Source organism: Tiliqua scincoides, chromosome 4, assembly GCF_035046505.1.
Source record: "Tiliqua scincoides isolate rTilSci1 chromosome 4, rTilSci1.hap2, whole genome shotgun sequence".
NCBI classification, from domain to species: domain Eukaryota; kingdom Metazoa; phylum Chordata; class Lepidosauria; order Squamata; family Scincidae; genus Tiliqua; species Tiliqua scincoides.
Window position 1 is genome coordinate 211,848,874 of NC_089824.1, and position 13,493 is coordinate 211,862,366.

The 13,493-nt window shown below is 44.8% G+C and overlaps 1 long non-coding RNA gene across 2 annotated transcripts in view; it reads right to left on the minus strand.

The window, feature by feature from the left end:
• Nucleotides 1-297: 297 nt before the first annotated feature.
• Nucleotides 298-13,493, minus strand: part of LOC136649728 (uncharacterized) — a 64,374-nt gene continuing 51,178 nt past the window's right edge. The window contains exon 3 of one of the 2 annotated variants that reach the window (XR_010794433.1): nucleotides 298-2,442. This is a non-coding gene — a long non-coding RNA (uncharacterized lncRNA). Of the gene's footprint in view, nucleotides 2,443-12,872; nucleotides 13,180-13,493 lie in introns of those variants that run through there. The other variant, XR_010794434.1, reaches the window with a different exon arrangement.

Below are 13,493 nucleotides of genomic sequence, written 5' to 3' on the forward strand. Positions count from 1 at the left end.
CGCCCTACAGGTAGACCACAGCTGCGATACAAGGACATCTGCAAGAGGGATCTGAAGGCCTTAGGGATGGACCTCAACAAGTGGGAAACCCTGGCCTCTGAGCGGCCCGCTTGGAGGCAGGCTGTGCAGCATGGCCTTTCCCAGTTTGAAGAGACACTTTGCCAACAGTCTGAGGCTAGGAGGCAAAGAAGGAAGGCCCATAGCCAGGGAGACAGACCAGGGACAGACTGCACTTGCTCCCGGTGTGGAAGGGATTGTCACTCCCGGATTGGCCTTTTCAGCCACACTAGACGCTGTGCCAGAACCACCTTTCAGAGCGCGATACCATAGTCTTTCGAGACTGAAGGTTGCCAATACAAAAAAGTATATATGTAATACAATCATCTAAATGCCCTATCATATATTTCTAAAACTTCATTTTCAACCAAGCATAAAATTTCCATTGCTCAGTTTGTGTTGTTTTCGTTGTTGATCCAAATTTTCTGAAAACCTATCAATTTCTGCCACATTCATTATTTTCTCTATTAATTCATCTTTCAATGGTATTTTAAAATCCTTCCAATATCCAACATATAAAATCCTCACTACAATTAAAATCATAACTAAATACACATCTTTTTCTTTATCTATAACATCTACAGGGTTGTTCTTATGGGACTATGTTCTGCTGGTACCACTTCTTTGGGGATTTCCAAAGCCACTTGGCATTGCAGCCGAGTCCCACTAGAATGAATGACCCTGACTTTCCATAGAGATGTGTTTTAGGAATGGGCCGATCATGTTTTAATGCAATTCATGCATGACTGTTTCTGGTCCTTCTCTGTCATTTTCTTATTGCTTAAAGCTGCAATCCTTTCCACACTTACCTGGGAGTAAGCCACATTGACTAGTGTGACTTATTTCTGAGTAGACATGCATAAGATTGGGCTCTTAGAAGTCACATCTGTGAACCAAATTCAGCGACCTACTTAGAAGTACACATGTAAGAAACACTGAGGGGTCTGAGTTATAGAATGGGAATGTGGCTTACATTTAGACCTTTTGAAATATGCAGTTTCTTTAACTCTTCTTGACAGTCCTTTCTTACAAACGGTGGTGTTAAACTCTTGCTCAAGTCCTTTTTTTTTGCTCCATCTGGCTAGGATGTATTAGAAAAATTCTTCCTCCTATGAAATTCACATGGCTAATATTTTTTTTCAAAGACATGAGATCCCAAATGTTGCTATGAAATTGCTTCAAGATTAACCTGTTTGTTAGCTGGGTGCCTTTGGAAACCGCAAGTGGTTCAGCTGTTCAGGTGGGGGAAACCACAGCAATACGTGGGGGTCTGCAGGTGATCATGATTCCCGATTCATCCTGAAAGCTAATTCAGTGTCCTGAGTTCTCAGTTCAGGACACTGAGTTATCATTCGGGATGAATCTGGAAGAATGGACAGTTCTGTTCCTTTTTTGGAGAAAGTAAAGAATTCATTCATTTCATAAACCTTTATTGGCATTTAAAGTAAAGAATTATCCTCAGCTTTGAACCAAGCAAAAAATAAATCTCACGCAGCTTATATTTACATTATATAATATAAATGTATTATATTACAGTTCTTGATGAACAATGGCTCTTTTCCAGGGATCTTCTTGATAGTGGTGGCCAGGTTGTCGTAGAATTTGTCTTTGGCTGCTGCTGGCAACGACAGATTTGGTGCATTTGCACTGATGAGAGTGCCAAGTCCTGCTGATGAGTGGAGCTGCAGGGACAAAATTCTTTCACTTCCCACAGTAGGTGGGATGATGGATTCCAGCAGGGTATTTCTGACCGCAAAGCCAACGCCATGTTCCCTGGTCTCTTTTGGTGGTTTTCCCTGCCAGAAAAATGAGCAATTTCTCTCCTTGACAGATCTGGAATCCAGCAGCCTTGTCTCTTGAAGGGTGACGATGTCCACCTGCAGTCTGCTCAGCTCCATGTTGATGACAGCTGTTCTGCGGGCATCGTCTGTTTCTTGCAGGTTGTCAGAAAAGCCAGGTGTCATTGTTCTTACATTCCAGGTGCCCAGCTTTAGGGCAGGAGTTTTCTGTTTTTTGTTGCCTGGTGCAGAGTTGTCGATCCACTTGTCGATTTTCACCCTAAACCCCACGCACCCCATGAGGTTCACGGACCGTGGCAAGGCAGCACCTTACTGGCTGGGGACTGCCCAGCTTAAGGTAGGTGGTAGCTGCCCAATGAGATGCAATGATCTCTCCCACAGTCGGAAACAGCCCCTGGCGTCATGCTCTACGCCAATCGAGCGAAGACTTGTAACCGGTAAACTGCTGCTTCCTGTGTTGTGTGAAATGTCTATGTGACTTCCTCTTTGCGATGATGCAGCTGTCACCGCCCACTCTGCCAAAGATCTTCAACAGCTCATGAATTGTTTTAGCACGACCTGCCAAGACTTTGGACTGACAATCAACCTGTAAAAAACACAGGTCATGGTTCAGGATGTGGACTCACCTCCCTGCATTACAATCTCTGCACATGAACTGGAGGTTGTCCATGACTTTGTGTACCTTGGCTCAATGATCTCCAACACTCTTTCTCTCAATACCGAGCTAAACATACGCATCGGTATTGCAGCTACCATGTTTTCCAGGCTCACAAAGAGAGTCTGGTCCAACAAGAGTCTGACGGAACACACCAAGATCCAGGTCTACAGAGCTTGTGTCTTGAGTACACTTCTGTACTGCAGCAAGTCATGGACTCTTCACTCCAACAGGAGAGGAAACTGAACGCTTTCCACATGCGCTGCCTTCGATGCATACTTGGCATCACCTGGCAAGACAAAGTTCCAAACAACACAGTCCTGGAACGAGCTGGAATCCCTAGCATGTATGCACTGCTGACACAGAGATGCCTGCGTTGCCTTGGTCATGTCGTGAGAATGGGCGATGGTCAGATCCCAAAGGATCTCCTCTATGGAGAACTTGTGTAGGGAAAGCGCCCTACAGATAGACCACAGCTGCGATACGATATCTCAAGAAGGATCTGAAGGCCTTAGGAATGGATCTCAACAGGTGGGAAACCTTGACCTCTGAGCTTCCCACTTGGAGGCAGGCTGTGCAGCATGGCCTCTCCCAGTTTGAAGAGCCACTTGCCCAACTGAGGCAAAGAGGCAAAGAAGGAAGGCCCATAGCCAGGGAGACACACCAGGGACAGACTACTTTTGCTCCCAGTGTGGAAGGGATTGTCACTCCCGAATTGGCCTTTTCAGTTACATTAGACGCTGTTCCAGAACCCTTTTCAGAGCGCAATACCATAGTCTTCCGAGACTGAAGGATGCCAGTGATGAATTATATATTACAGTATGTTAGTTTATTATATTTTAATCCTGCCCTTCCTACAAAGAGTTTGGGTGGTTTCTTTGCTTCTCCTACCTCTTATTCTCATAACAGGTGGATTATGTTGAGAAGAGGAGCTACTGCTCCAAGTTCATCTAGTAACTTGGCTCTTCTGGCTACTAGCCTAGCATTCCAACCGCTACACCACCAAGTATTTTTTTACTCTTAACTCCTTGGATATAGTTGGCATGAACTCCTGATTCCTCCAGAAGTTTCTGTCAAGTTTTGGACACCTGTTGAAGAGTCAAACCACGGTTTAAATTTTGGAACAAATTGGAAAGCAGCTTACCTTCTCGGTGGGAAAAGCAAGTGTAATCAAAGACATACTGTGCAACGAGCATGGAGTGACCCACTGCCTCATGAAAAGAGAGATCATAGGAAGGCTGTGGTTCCTCTCTAGCTTGGAATTGAGGAGGGATGCAAATTGTCTTTGTGCCATTGTGAGGAAGATCCTTGCCCTTTTCTCAAGGCTGAAGTTGAAGGCTAGGGTTGACGGTCTATGCAGAAGGTGGTAGCAGTGCTTTGAGTGCTGACATGGATTGCAGGCTGCTAGAGTGCCCACTGCCAAATCAAGCCCCATTTTGTTTTCTTTGCTGTTTTCACTCCAAGCCAGCTTGCAAACTTCACCAAAGTAGCAAAGCTCTGGGCTTTTGTGTGCTTTGCTCTTAAGGAGCTTCCTTGGTGTCTCTGCTGGTTGTTGCTAGTTACTGTAGTGTATCCAGTTTGGTCAAGCTGTCTTTTGTTCCATCCAGTTAAGAACTGGCATGTTACATCTAGTTGTATTTTTTTTTCCTACTAGTTGTATTTTTTCCTTTCCATTTTTGCTTTTTCTTTGGGGTTTTAATGAATTGCTTATTATTATTCCTTGCCTGATTAGTCCATGTACATGGGTAATCTTTCTGATGGGGTGCTACTGCGGTTTGATTTTAAGCAAGAACTAGGGGGTTCTATGTTCTCCTGGAAGGGGTGGCGTATCCCAGCTGGCTCCTTTTAGCCTGGAATGGTGGGAGCAAATAGATCTATCAATTCTTCTCTCCCCCCTCCCCTGCAGCTATTAGAACATAAGAACATAAGAAGAGCCCCGCTGGATCAGGCTAAGTGCCCATTTAGTCCAGCTTCCTGTATCTCACAGTGGCCCACCAAATGCCCAAGGGAGCACACAAGACAACAGACACAACCTGTGTCCTCTTGCCCTCGGTATATAAATACTGTTGTTGTTGTTGTTGTTGTTGCCCTCCCCTGCATCTAGCAAAAATCTGGCATCTCCCCTGCCCCAGAGCCTCCTGAAGGGACTGGCAGAGCACCCACAGTAAATATGGGAAGCAGAGAACAGGAAGTCATGCATTGAGTATTAACCAATAGATGCTGCTCCCCTTGGTCAGCCACACTGTCTTGATCTGAGGGGACCAATTATTATTCTTGGGAAACCAGAAAAGAAGTCAGTAAATCTACAGCCATCCCCTCCACCTGGTTTCTGCAGTGGGGCCAACATCCCAAGACAATGGCTACTGCAGCAGGATGACTTGGCAGTCTTTTTATAATGCTGAGACATCTCAGTGGTAGCTTTGGGAATTAAAAGGAACCAAAGTGGAAGAAAATTGACAAAAAATAAGAAGTTGGGGATTTTGCCCTGCAAACTCTCAAGACTCTTATCTTTGCACTTGCAGTTTGCAGGGTGCTGGTGTTTTGTTTTGTCTTCTGCTTTTTAGCAATATAGTAACAATGAGAGATACCACAGTAGGCCAATCAACAGGCAGGGAGCACATTCAGGGCTGCACAGTCTGGCAAAGCCAGTGTTGGGAGTTAAGAGGAAATTGATCAAAAATACGAGGTATTATTATTAACAGTATTATTAACAGTATTTGTCTATTAAACAGAGGTTTAACAGAGGTATGTCTATTAAATAACAAGACTGATTAAATAACTCACCTTTATTTATTGGTATTACAAATTTAATGTTTGTCCCCTTCAATATACTCCCCATTTGCACCAATACATCGCTGTAGTCTTGTTTTCCACTGGTCGAAGGCATGGAGCAAATCAATTTTTGTCAGTTGTTTCAACATATCTGTCATTTTCTTCTTTACCGCATCAACTGACTCAAAATGTGTCCCTTTAAGCACTGATTTAACTTTTGGGAAAAGATAAAAGTCGCAAGGTGCTAAATCGGGTGAATATAGAGGATGTTCAAGTGTAGTAATGTGATTGTCGGTCAAAAACTGCTCCACAGAAAGTGCTGTGTGAGCAGGCGCATTGTCCTGGTGAAGAATGAAACCATTTTTCCACAGTTGCAGCCGTTTCTTTCTGACTCTTTCTCTCAACTTTTTCAAAACTTCCTTATAATAATGCTGGTTAACTGTTGTGCCTTCTGGAACCCATTCGTCCAAAATTATACCCTTGATATCGAAAAAAACAATGAGCATTGCTTTGAATTTTGACTTGCTTTGACGGGCTTTTTTCACTCTTGGTGATGACGGTGTTTTCCAGTGCATTGACTGTCTTTTGGTTTCAGGATCGTACTGGAAGATCCAGGTCTCATCACAAGTGATTACTTTATGAAACAGGTTTGGATCTGCATCCAATTCTGTTGGTGTTTTGTGCAATTTTACTAAAAATTTCAAATTGACATGTTGTTCAACTTTTAAACTTAGCATTTTTTTGGCACTCTACAGAAAACACAACCAAACTAAATGGCGACTCACAATCAACTGAACATCATAGAGTGTTGCTGCTTGTCATGCAGGTTCAGACATGTTCAAGGTTACTACGTATGCAGTTATAACTGGTTCTGACTGTTTTGTTTACTAGGTGGAATCACAGTCTTGTTATTTTATAGACATACCTCATATATACATATAAAAAATGAGGTCATTTTATTGGTCTGTGGTGAGTTTGCATGTTCCAAATTTAGAATATTGCATGCAATTGTGTTTGCCTTGCCTCAGAAAAAGTGTGTACTAGACTTGGAGAGAGAACAGAGGTACAGAGAATGGTGCAGAGAATGAGGCAATTACAACAGATTATCTTGTACAGGAAAAAAATTACGCGGATTGTCCATCATAACTTGTAAAATATGCCACTGTCAAGGGAGTGACGTAGCTAGAGGGGGTGCAAAGCACGAAGTTTTGCAGGCACCTGAATGTTCCGTGCAAGGGGTCCCTCCCCCCTTCAAAGCCATTCCTGGTGGCTGTTTGTTCTCGCTGCTGGGAATGGCTCTGAATTTGGGGGGACTCTTGCACAGTGCATTCAGGAGCCTGCAAAACTTTGTGCTTTGCACCCCCTCTAGCTATGCTACTGGCTCCTGCTACCCAATAGCACAGCCTCGGCATCCAGGACAGTTTGCTTTTTGGCTTGCAGACGCTCTTGTGCTTTCCTTAATTAACCGAAGCACGTAGCTGGCTACTGTCGGAAGATGGGAGTGCTGCTGAGTGAAGTCCAGTGTGACAATTCTTCAAAGTGTGTGCTGCAGCTTGTCTGTTGTTGCTGTTATTATGATATAGTACACAAATATAAAATGATCCCATCTTTCTGACTAGCGTGTTTATTCAAATACGTAATAAAAGGGAGCTATTTCTGGAAGAAGTCAGCTGATTTTATTGGTCCATTTCCTTGGTGAAACAGGTCTGTCCATTTGTTCATCTGGGCAGCTCTGAATTCCTTAGCAATCATACCTTCACTGTGGGGGAGGGGGCTGCGTTCCATCACTGGGCCAAAATGAGAGGCTGCTGCAACAGGGGGTTTTTCTAGTAATATCTGCTCTGTAACCATCTTAAATGCTTTAGAATACTGTACTTTAAAAGTGTTTAAAGTACCCAGTCTCTCACCTTCCATCTAAAGTTGTAGGCAGCTTTTGACATATCCACTAGGCTATTGTGTTAGACTGAATTTCATTTATTAGTCAGTGTTTGAATTTCCTCAATATCTCAGGGTGGAGTGGATTGTCTTTAACGTATTGTTGAGACAATCCTATGGCACTGAGCTGAGAGAATGTGACTTGCCTAGGGTCACTGTGGTCTAACACTGTCTCTCAGGTTCTCTGTTGGTCTGAGGTGTTAACTTGCAGAGTGATCATGAGGTGGTTTGAAGCAGGAGCTGCATTGGGGCATCAACCTGTGTTTCAAAACAGCACCACACATTCTTTCCTTCTCTCTATATTTCCTCTAGCAACTGTCGCTGTGATACGACACCCAAGATATGAGTGTGGTATGGTTGGGGTATTGGACTGGGACTGAGGAAATTTGGGTTAAAATTCCTATCCAGCCATGAAATTCATGGGCCACTCACTGTCTCTCATAGTGTTGTGATGATGGCAGGTGGGACGGGAACTATGCCTGCCACCCTGAGCTCCTTGGAGGAAGGGTAGGATATAGAGGCAATAATGAACACCAGAGGCTGTGGACGCCCAAGTGTTTTTTGCTGTCATTACTTCTCATTCCTGCTCATTCCATGCAGCAAGCAAATTCCTCTCTGGATCAGTCATATGAGTTCAGTGGGCACAACCCTTCTTGGTCACACTGTCTGTTCAGCAGCCTTTGGCCCAGCCTCTGATCCTTTTGAGGCCCTTACTCTTCAATCATCTTGTGTGGGGCCCCTGAAAGAAATTTTGTCAGGGGGTGCAAGGTTTCTTTGGGCCCCTTCCCAAAGGGGGAAGGGGTGAAACAAGCGGGGGGGGGGAAGAGTGATGACGGGGCAAGCGGAATGGGGGTGCAGAAATGTGAAATGGGGGAGGGTGGTGACAGCTAGAAATGTCTTTGGAGCATAGGTCTACTCTGCTGGGTTTCCCGATGCAGAGCCCAGGTCTACGTGCCCGCGTGGTGTTGGCAACTAGTTACAGTAATATGGAAAATCAAACATTTGCCAAACTAAAGCAAACACAATAGAAAATCATTGCAGGAAATTAGCATCATCATACATAGGCTCACACTAGAATGAGAAATGTCTTGTGTGAACCAAAACATGTTTCTGCAGCAGCTGTAGACCCGCAGCTTTATCCCTGAGCTCCTATACACTCCTTTATGGTAAGCAGATCCACAAGCATATGGCTTGCGGCAGCGGCAGCAGCTGTGCACCCACGGTAGTGCCCTCACTCTCACATCTCAGGTGGGTAGCAAGTCAGGGTGAGATTGGAGAATGTAAGATCCCAGGAAATTTCTGGGCCTGCTCCTTTGGCTCCTGGGACCCCTTTTTGACCCTGGACCAGGGTACAAATTATCCCTTTTACCCCCCACCATAGGCTTGTGTATGTTGAGCCAGCTGCTTACACATTGTAACAAATTTGAGAAGCTTTGGCGAAAAAGGACTGGTGCTTTTTGAAAAGATACGCTGAAGGTGATATGCTCCCTGTATGGGTTTTGCAGGTGTGTGTGTGTGTGTGAGAGAGAGAGAGAGCACAAGCACACTGTACTTCTGAGCATGCCCATGATTGGCAGCTGTGGCTGCAACTCCCCACTGTCCTCTTCTTGGGCCAAACTGTATCCAGCCATGGTTGTCCAGCACTTGGCTCCTTCTGTTCAATTTCTTAGGGATTCCTCCACCCTTCTGTAATATTTTCTTTTTTCCCCACCCTGACTGCATGCTTCTTTTGGGATCGGTTTTTACATTGTTTGCATAATTAGTGGTCCATTAGCTGCCGCAGTTTTATGGCCCATGAGAAGGGCAGTGTGTAAATCGTACCAGCAGAGGAGGGGTGTGTGCAGGAAGAAAGCCTTGCTCTGTTTTCTGTTCACTTTTGCTGGCTTTATAGTAACAAAAGCTGAATTCAGCAGATTTTCAGAATACCAGAAATCTTCAAAACCAGAGAGTCAGGACCTGGTAACTTGAGATTTTGGATTCCTCTTCTTCCCTCCCCCGTTCAGAAGCATGTGAAAGCCTCTTATTTTTGTGTGAAACATCATTCTAGCAGCATACCTTAAACACTGCAGAAGGCATCCTGTTGGCTGTTGGAATCCAACCACTCCTTTTTCTACAATGCAAGCATTTCACATCGAGTGGGTTTGGTTGACTATAGAAAAAGATGTTCATTTTTCTGTCTCCAAGGAAAGAGGGCATGAATAGGAGGAAGTGAAGCATTTGGGGCATAATCCTAATGGGTGGGTCCACTTCTAGATTGAAGACTCTTGAAGGGACCATCTAGGGATCATCAGAAGGATCTCGGGAAGCAGCTTAGATTACAAAAATGAGGGTCAGAAAAGTTTTTCCCAAACTTTATGGTGGTTTGATATGAATTTGGGGTACCGATTTTTAAAAAAAGGCATCTGTTTTACCCTATCACATCTAGTTTTGGAGATATCGTATAGCCTCATTAGTGAATAGTTCAAGCAGCTTCCTCATGAGGAAGCCATGGTGAAGGCTTCTTCATGAGGAAGCTGCTTGAACCATTCACTAAAGAGGCTATACAATATCTCCATAACTAGACATGATAGGGCAAAACGGATGCCATTTTTTGAATTGGCACGCCAAATATAGCCAGGAATTGGTGTAACGTTTAAGGAAGCAAAATGTGTGTTGGCCTGTGTTATCTATTGCAATAAAATAGTCAGAATCAATCTGCATGCCCACCAGGCCTCTTCAACCAGCCCTTTGAGCCCCTCCATCACAGCCATCCATCCATGTTGACCTCCTGATGTTCTGCCCTTGCCTAGGTGGATTCTTCAATGCTATTTTCTGACCTGTCTGAATTTTTTGTTTGTTGGTTTTGGTGTTATTAGACCAATTTATTGGGTTTATCTCTATGAACTATTGTGTCAATTTTATGAACAGCTTATTGTTGTTTTAAAATATCACAAGACCAAGTTTCTTGTGAAAAGCAGAGATTATCGGCCTTGTGAAAAGGGACTGTGTTAGGGGTTAATGATCACAGCCACACACAACCTGGAGTGATAGCTCTGCCTATGCGGAAAAGCAGCTTGAGGTGAACAGGAGTGCCACGCAAAGGTGATGTTGTTCAGAGCCTGCAAGGGAGGCATGTTTCTATGGAGCCCCTCCCCCCAAACCAGCTCATGGTCAGTCATTTGGGTGCAGTTAGAACAAGGCAGAATGTTTGCAAAGGAGTCCTCTGTGTCCTCTGTGTCCTATTGTGTCCTCTGCTCCATCAGCTTTTCATTTTTGGCATGGGAGCCAGCCCAGAGAACTGCATATAGATAGAATTTTCACATCCCCGCTTTTGTCCAGACTGGCATTCCTCTTTCTCTCTCTTGTTCATGTAGCCGTGATATACACACCCTCCATGTTGAGAGGCAGCATGCAACCTGAGAGTTGATGGGTGTCAACAGCAACAGGGGGCTCTTTCCTCCAAGCCTGCTTCCCAGCAGTGGACCCCCATTAGGTTTGATGGGGCAAATGCCCCAGGCGCGAGCCTCTAGGACCCTGTAGAAGTCTCTCTGAGGCTCCCAACAGGGTCGGAAACTGTTTCCCGGAAGCACAGTTAATAGCGTTGGGGAAGCATCAGGAAGCTTCCGCAACACAGGTTCAGGTTGCTCAAGGCTCCATGAGCCTCAGGTGAGTGGGAGGGGTGGATTTCTGTGCAGGGCGGCAGCCCATGGGGGTGCCATCATGAACCTTTGCGGCAGGGCGTGGGGCTGGGGAGCTCTGCCACTTCTGCTTCCAGGGAACATCCCACTGAAAATGGGAACACAGGACAAAACGGGCTCTTGGTCTGATCCAGCAGAGCTGTTCCTGTGCTTTAGTACTTGGACAACCTTTAAAATGTTGTTATGAAAGTTTTACAAGCCTGAAGCGTAAAATACAATTGCTGACCATTCCCTTTGAGATCTGAGCCTCTCTTTACTCCTAAATTTGATTTCTGCGCTCCTGAAGATGTTTAGATATGAAGGTTTTGATAAGAATGACTGTGCATATCCCACAGTGCAGTTGACTAACAGCCCAATCCTGAGCTGCCTGGTATCCAAAGCTGCATCGGCATTGAAATGGCTGCTGCTGCATCCTGTGGACATCGGGCAGCAGTGGGCAGCTCCCAATGCCTTCTCAGGGGAAGGGGACATTTGTCCCCTTCCCCTGAGTAAGGGCAGCAACCCTGCAATGGGGCTGCTCAACTCTGCGCCAGCTGATTAGTCAGCAGAGTAAAGTAGTCCTGTGTTGGACTGGAAGGCTGAGCTCTGCCGATCCAGTCCCATCACTCCCTCTGCCATGCCTTCGCCTGCCTTCCCCCACCCTGGAATGCCTCTCCCCCCACCCCCACTCATCTATCTGCCGCCCAATGCTTTCCTGGAGCTCAGGGTGGTGGTCACCCATCCTTTGCTTGGTGTGGGCTCGTTCTGAACCAGTGCCTGTGCTGGCCGGGCAGTAAGTGTCGCAGGCATGCCTTATAGCATGTTTTTGACAATGTGCACTGGTGCTGAGCTAGCATGAAATGTTCAGGATGGGACCCCAAGGCTGCAATCCTGTACACATTTTCCCGGGAATCTGTTCCATTGAACTCAGTGGGCCTTCTGAGTAGATGTGCCCCTTGCTTAAAATATACAGGTATTGCACTGTGTGCCAACATTAGCAATTGACAGGAGGTGCTGGAGAAGCTGGGATAAACATAGCCGAATTTGCACTATAAAAAGAAAAACAAACAAGCCTGCTTCTCATTTTAAACAAGCTGGCATTACATACTACCTGAGGTCGTTTCAGATATGAAATCAGTAACAGAAAACCTACTACAAATAAAAATGCATCTAAAACTAACTTCTGGGGCACAGATATGATATACTAATAAAAGATGAAACTACTTTGAATGGATTTTAGCAAGTTAGTAGTGTTCTTTGTTTATCATATGGCACTTGGGTCTGTGATGAGTGATCAACACAAAGCAGAGCAATACCAGGCAGCATAGAACCTGGCTCTTCTCTTCCTTTAATTTGATGAGTGTGTTTCTCCATTATTAAGTGATCCCAAAGATGTTTCAACCATATGGCAATACTGGGATTTAATGGGCCTTTCCGATTGGTTGCTACTGTAACCTAAGGAATGTAAAATGCAGGCTGCAAGTGTAAAATATTGTGGTGAAGGAAATGTGCTCAAAATTGCAAGCAGAGCTTCTCTTATTTTATTAATTTCAGGAAATTCTGGAGCTTAGTATTTTCCAAAAGATGGACAGGACCACCACATTTGGATGAGAATGTGTAATTTTCTAGGACCACTGAATTTGAAGCTAGGCAGGAACCTGCCTATGCAGTGGTGTAGCTAGAGGGGGTGCGGAACACTAAGTTTTTTAGGGAACCTCTCTGCAGCGTGCAAATGTCCCCCTCCCCTTTAGAGCCATTCGGGGTGGTGGAAGCAAAATGGAGGTGTATGCAAGTCTACATCACTAGATATTGTTAACTACTTTGGAAATTTTAACCTAAATTAACAAGAGGATTTTATGTAGTGATGATGTAGGTAAGAAAATCTTCCAGAAAAAGAGTGCCAAGATTGGATAATCCAGATGTTTCAAAGGAGGAAAATGAACATATTCACAAACTCCACAAGAGCCTTTTGACTTTAGTCTGTTTTAAATGTCCAGTTTACTTGACTGTTACACACACACTCTGCATTTTTCTTGGCTTCTGTAAAACCAATTTTGCCTTGTCAGCAGACGCTTTCACCTTCAACATATGAGTTGCAAGCCTTGTAGGAGGGATGATTCATTTGCAGGCCAATCCACAAAAATCCTGAAAAGTCTGGATACCAACAGAAGCTCCAGAATCTGATCCGAAAGCCTGCAATTTATGGTGTGCAATGAATTGCTTCACTGCCGGCACAGTCAGACACAATGTTCTTGCCACTGCTGTTGTCATCTTCATTTTCTGACAACTTTGTTTCGAAGGGGACCTTGAAATGAGGAAACAGATCAGGGAGGTGACAAGGAGGGACAGGGTTGTAATCATGGGGGACTTCAGTTATCCTCATATAGACTGGGTCAATTTGTGTTCTGGTCATGAAAAGGAGACTGGATTCCTTGACATGCTAAATGACTGTGCCTTAGAGCAGCTAGTCATGGAGCCCACCAGAGGACAGGTGACTCTGGATTTAATATTGTGCGGTACTCAGGACCTGGTTAGAGATGTCAGTGTTATGGAGCCATTGGGGAACAATGATCACGCTGTGAGCCGTTTCGACATGCATGTCGGGGGAAGAATACTGGG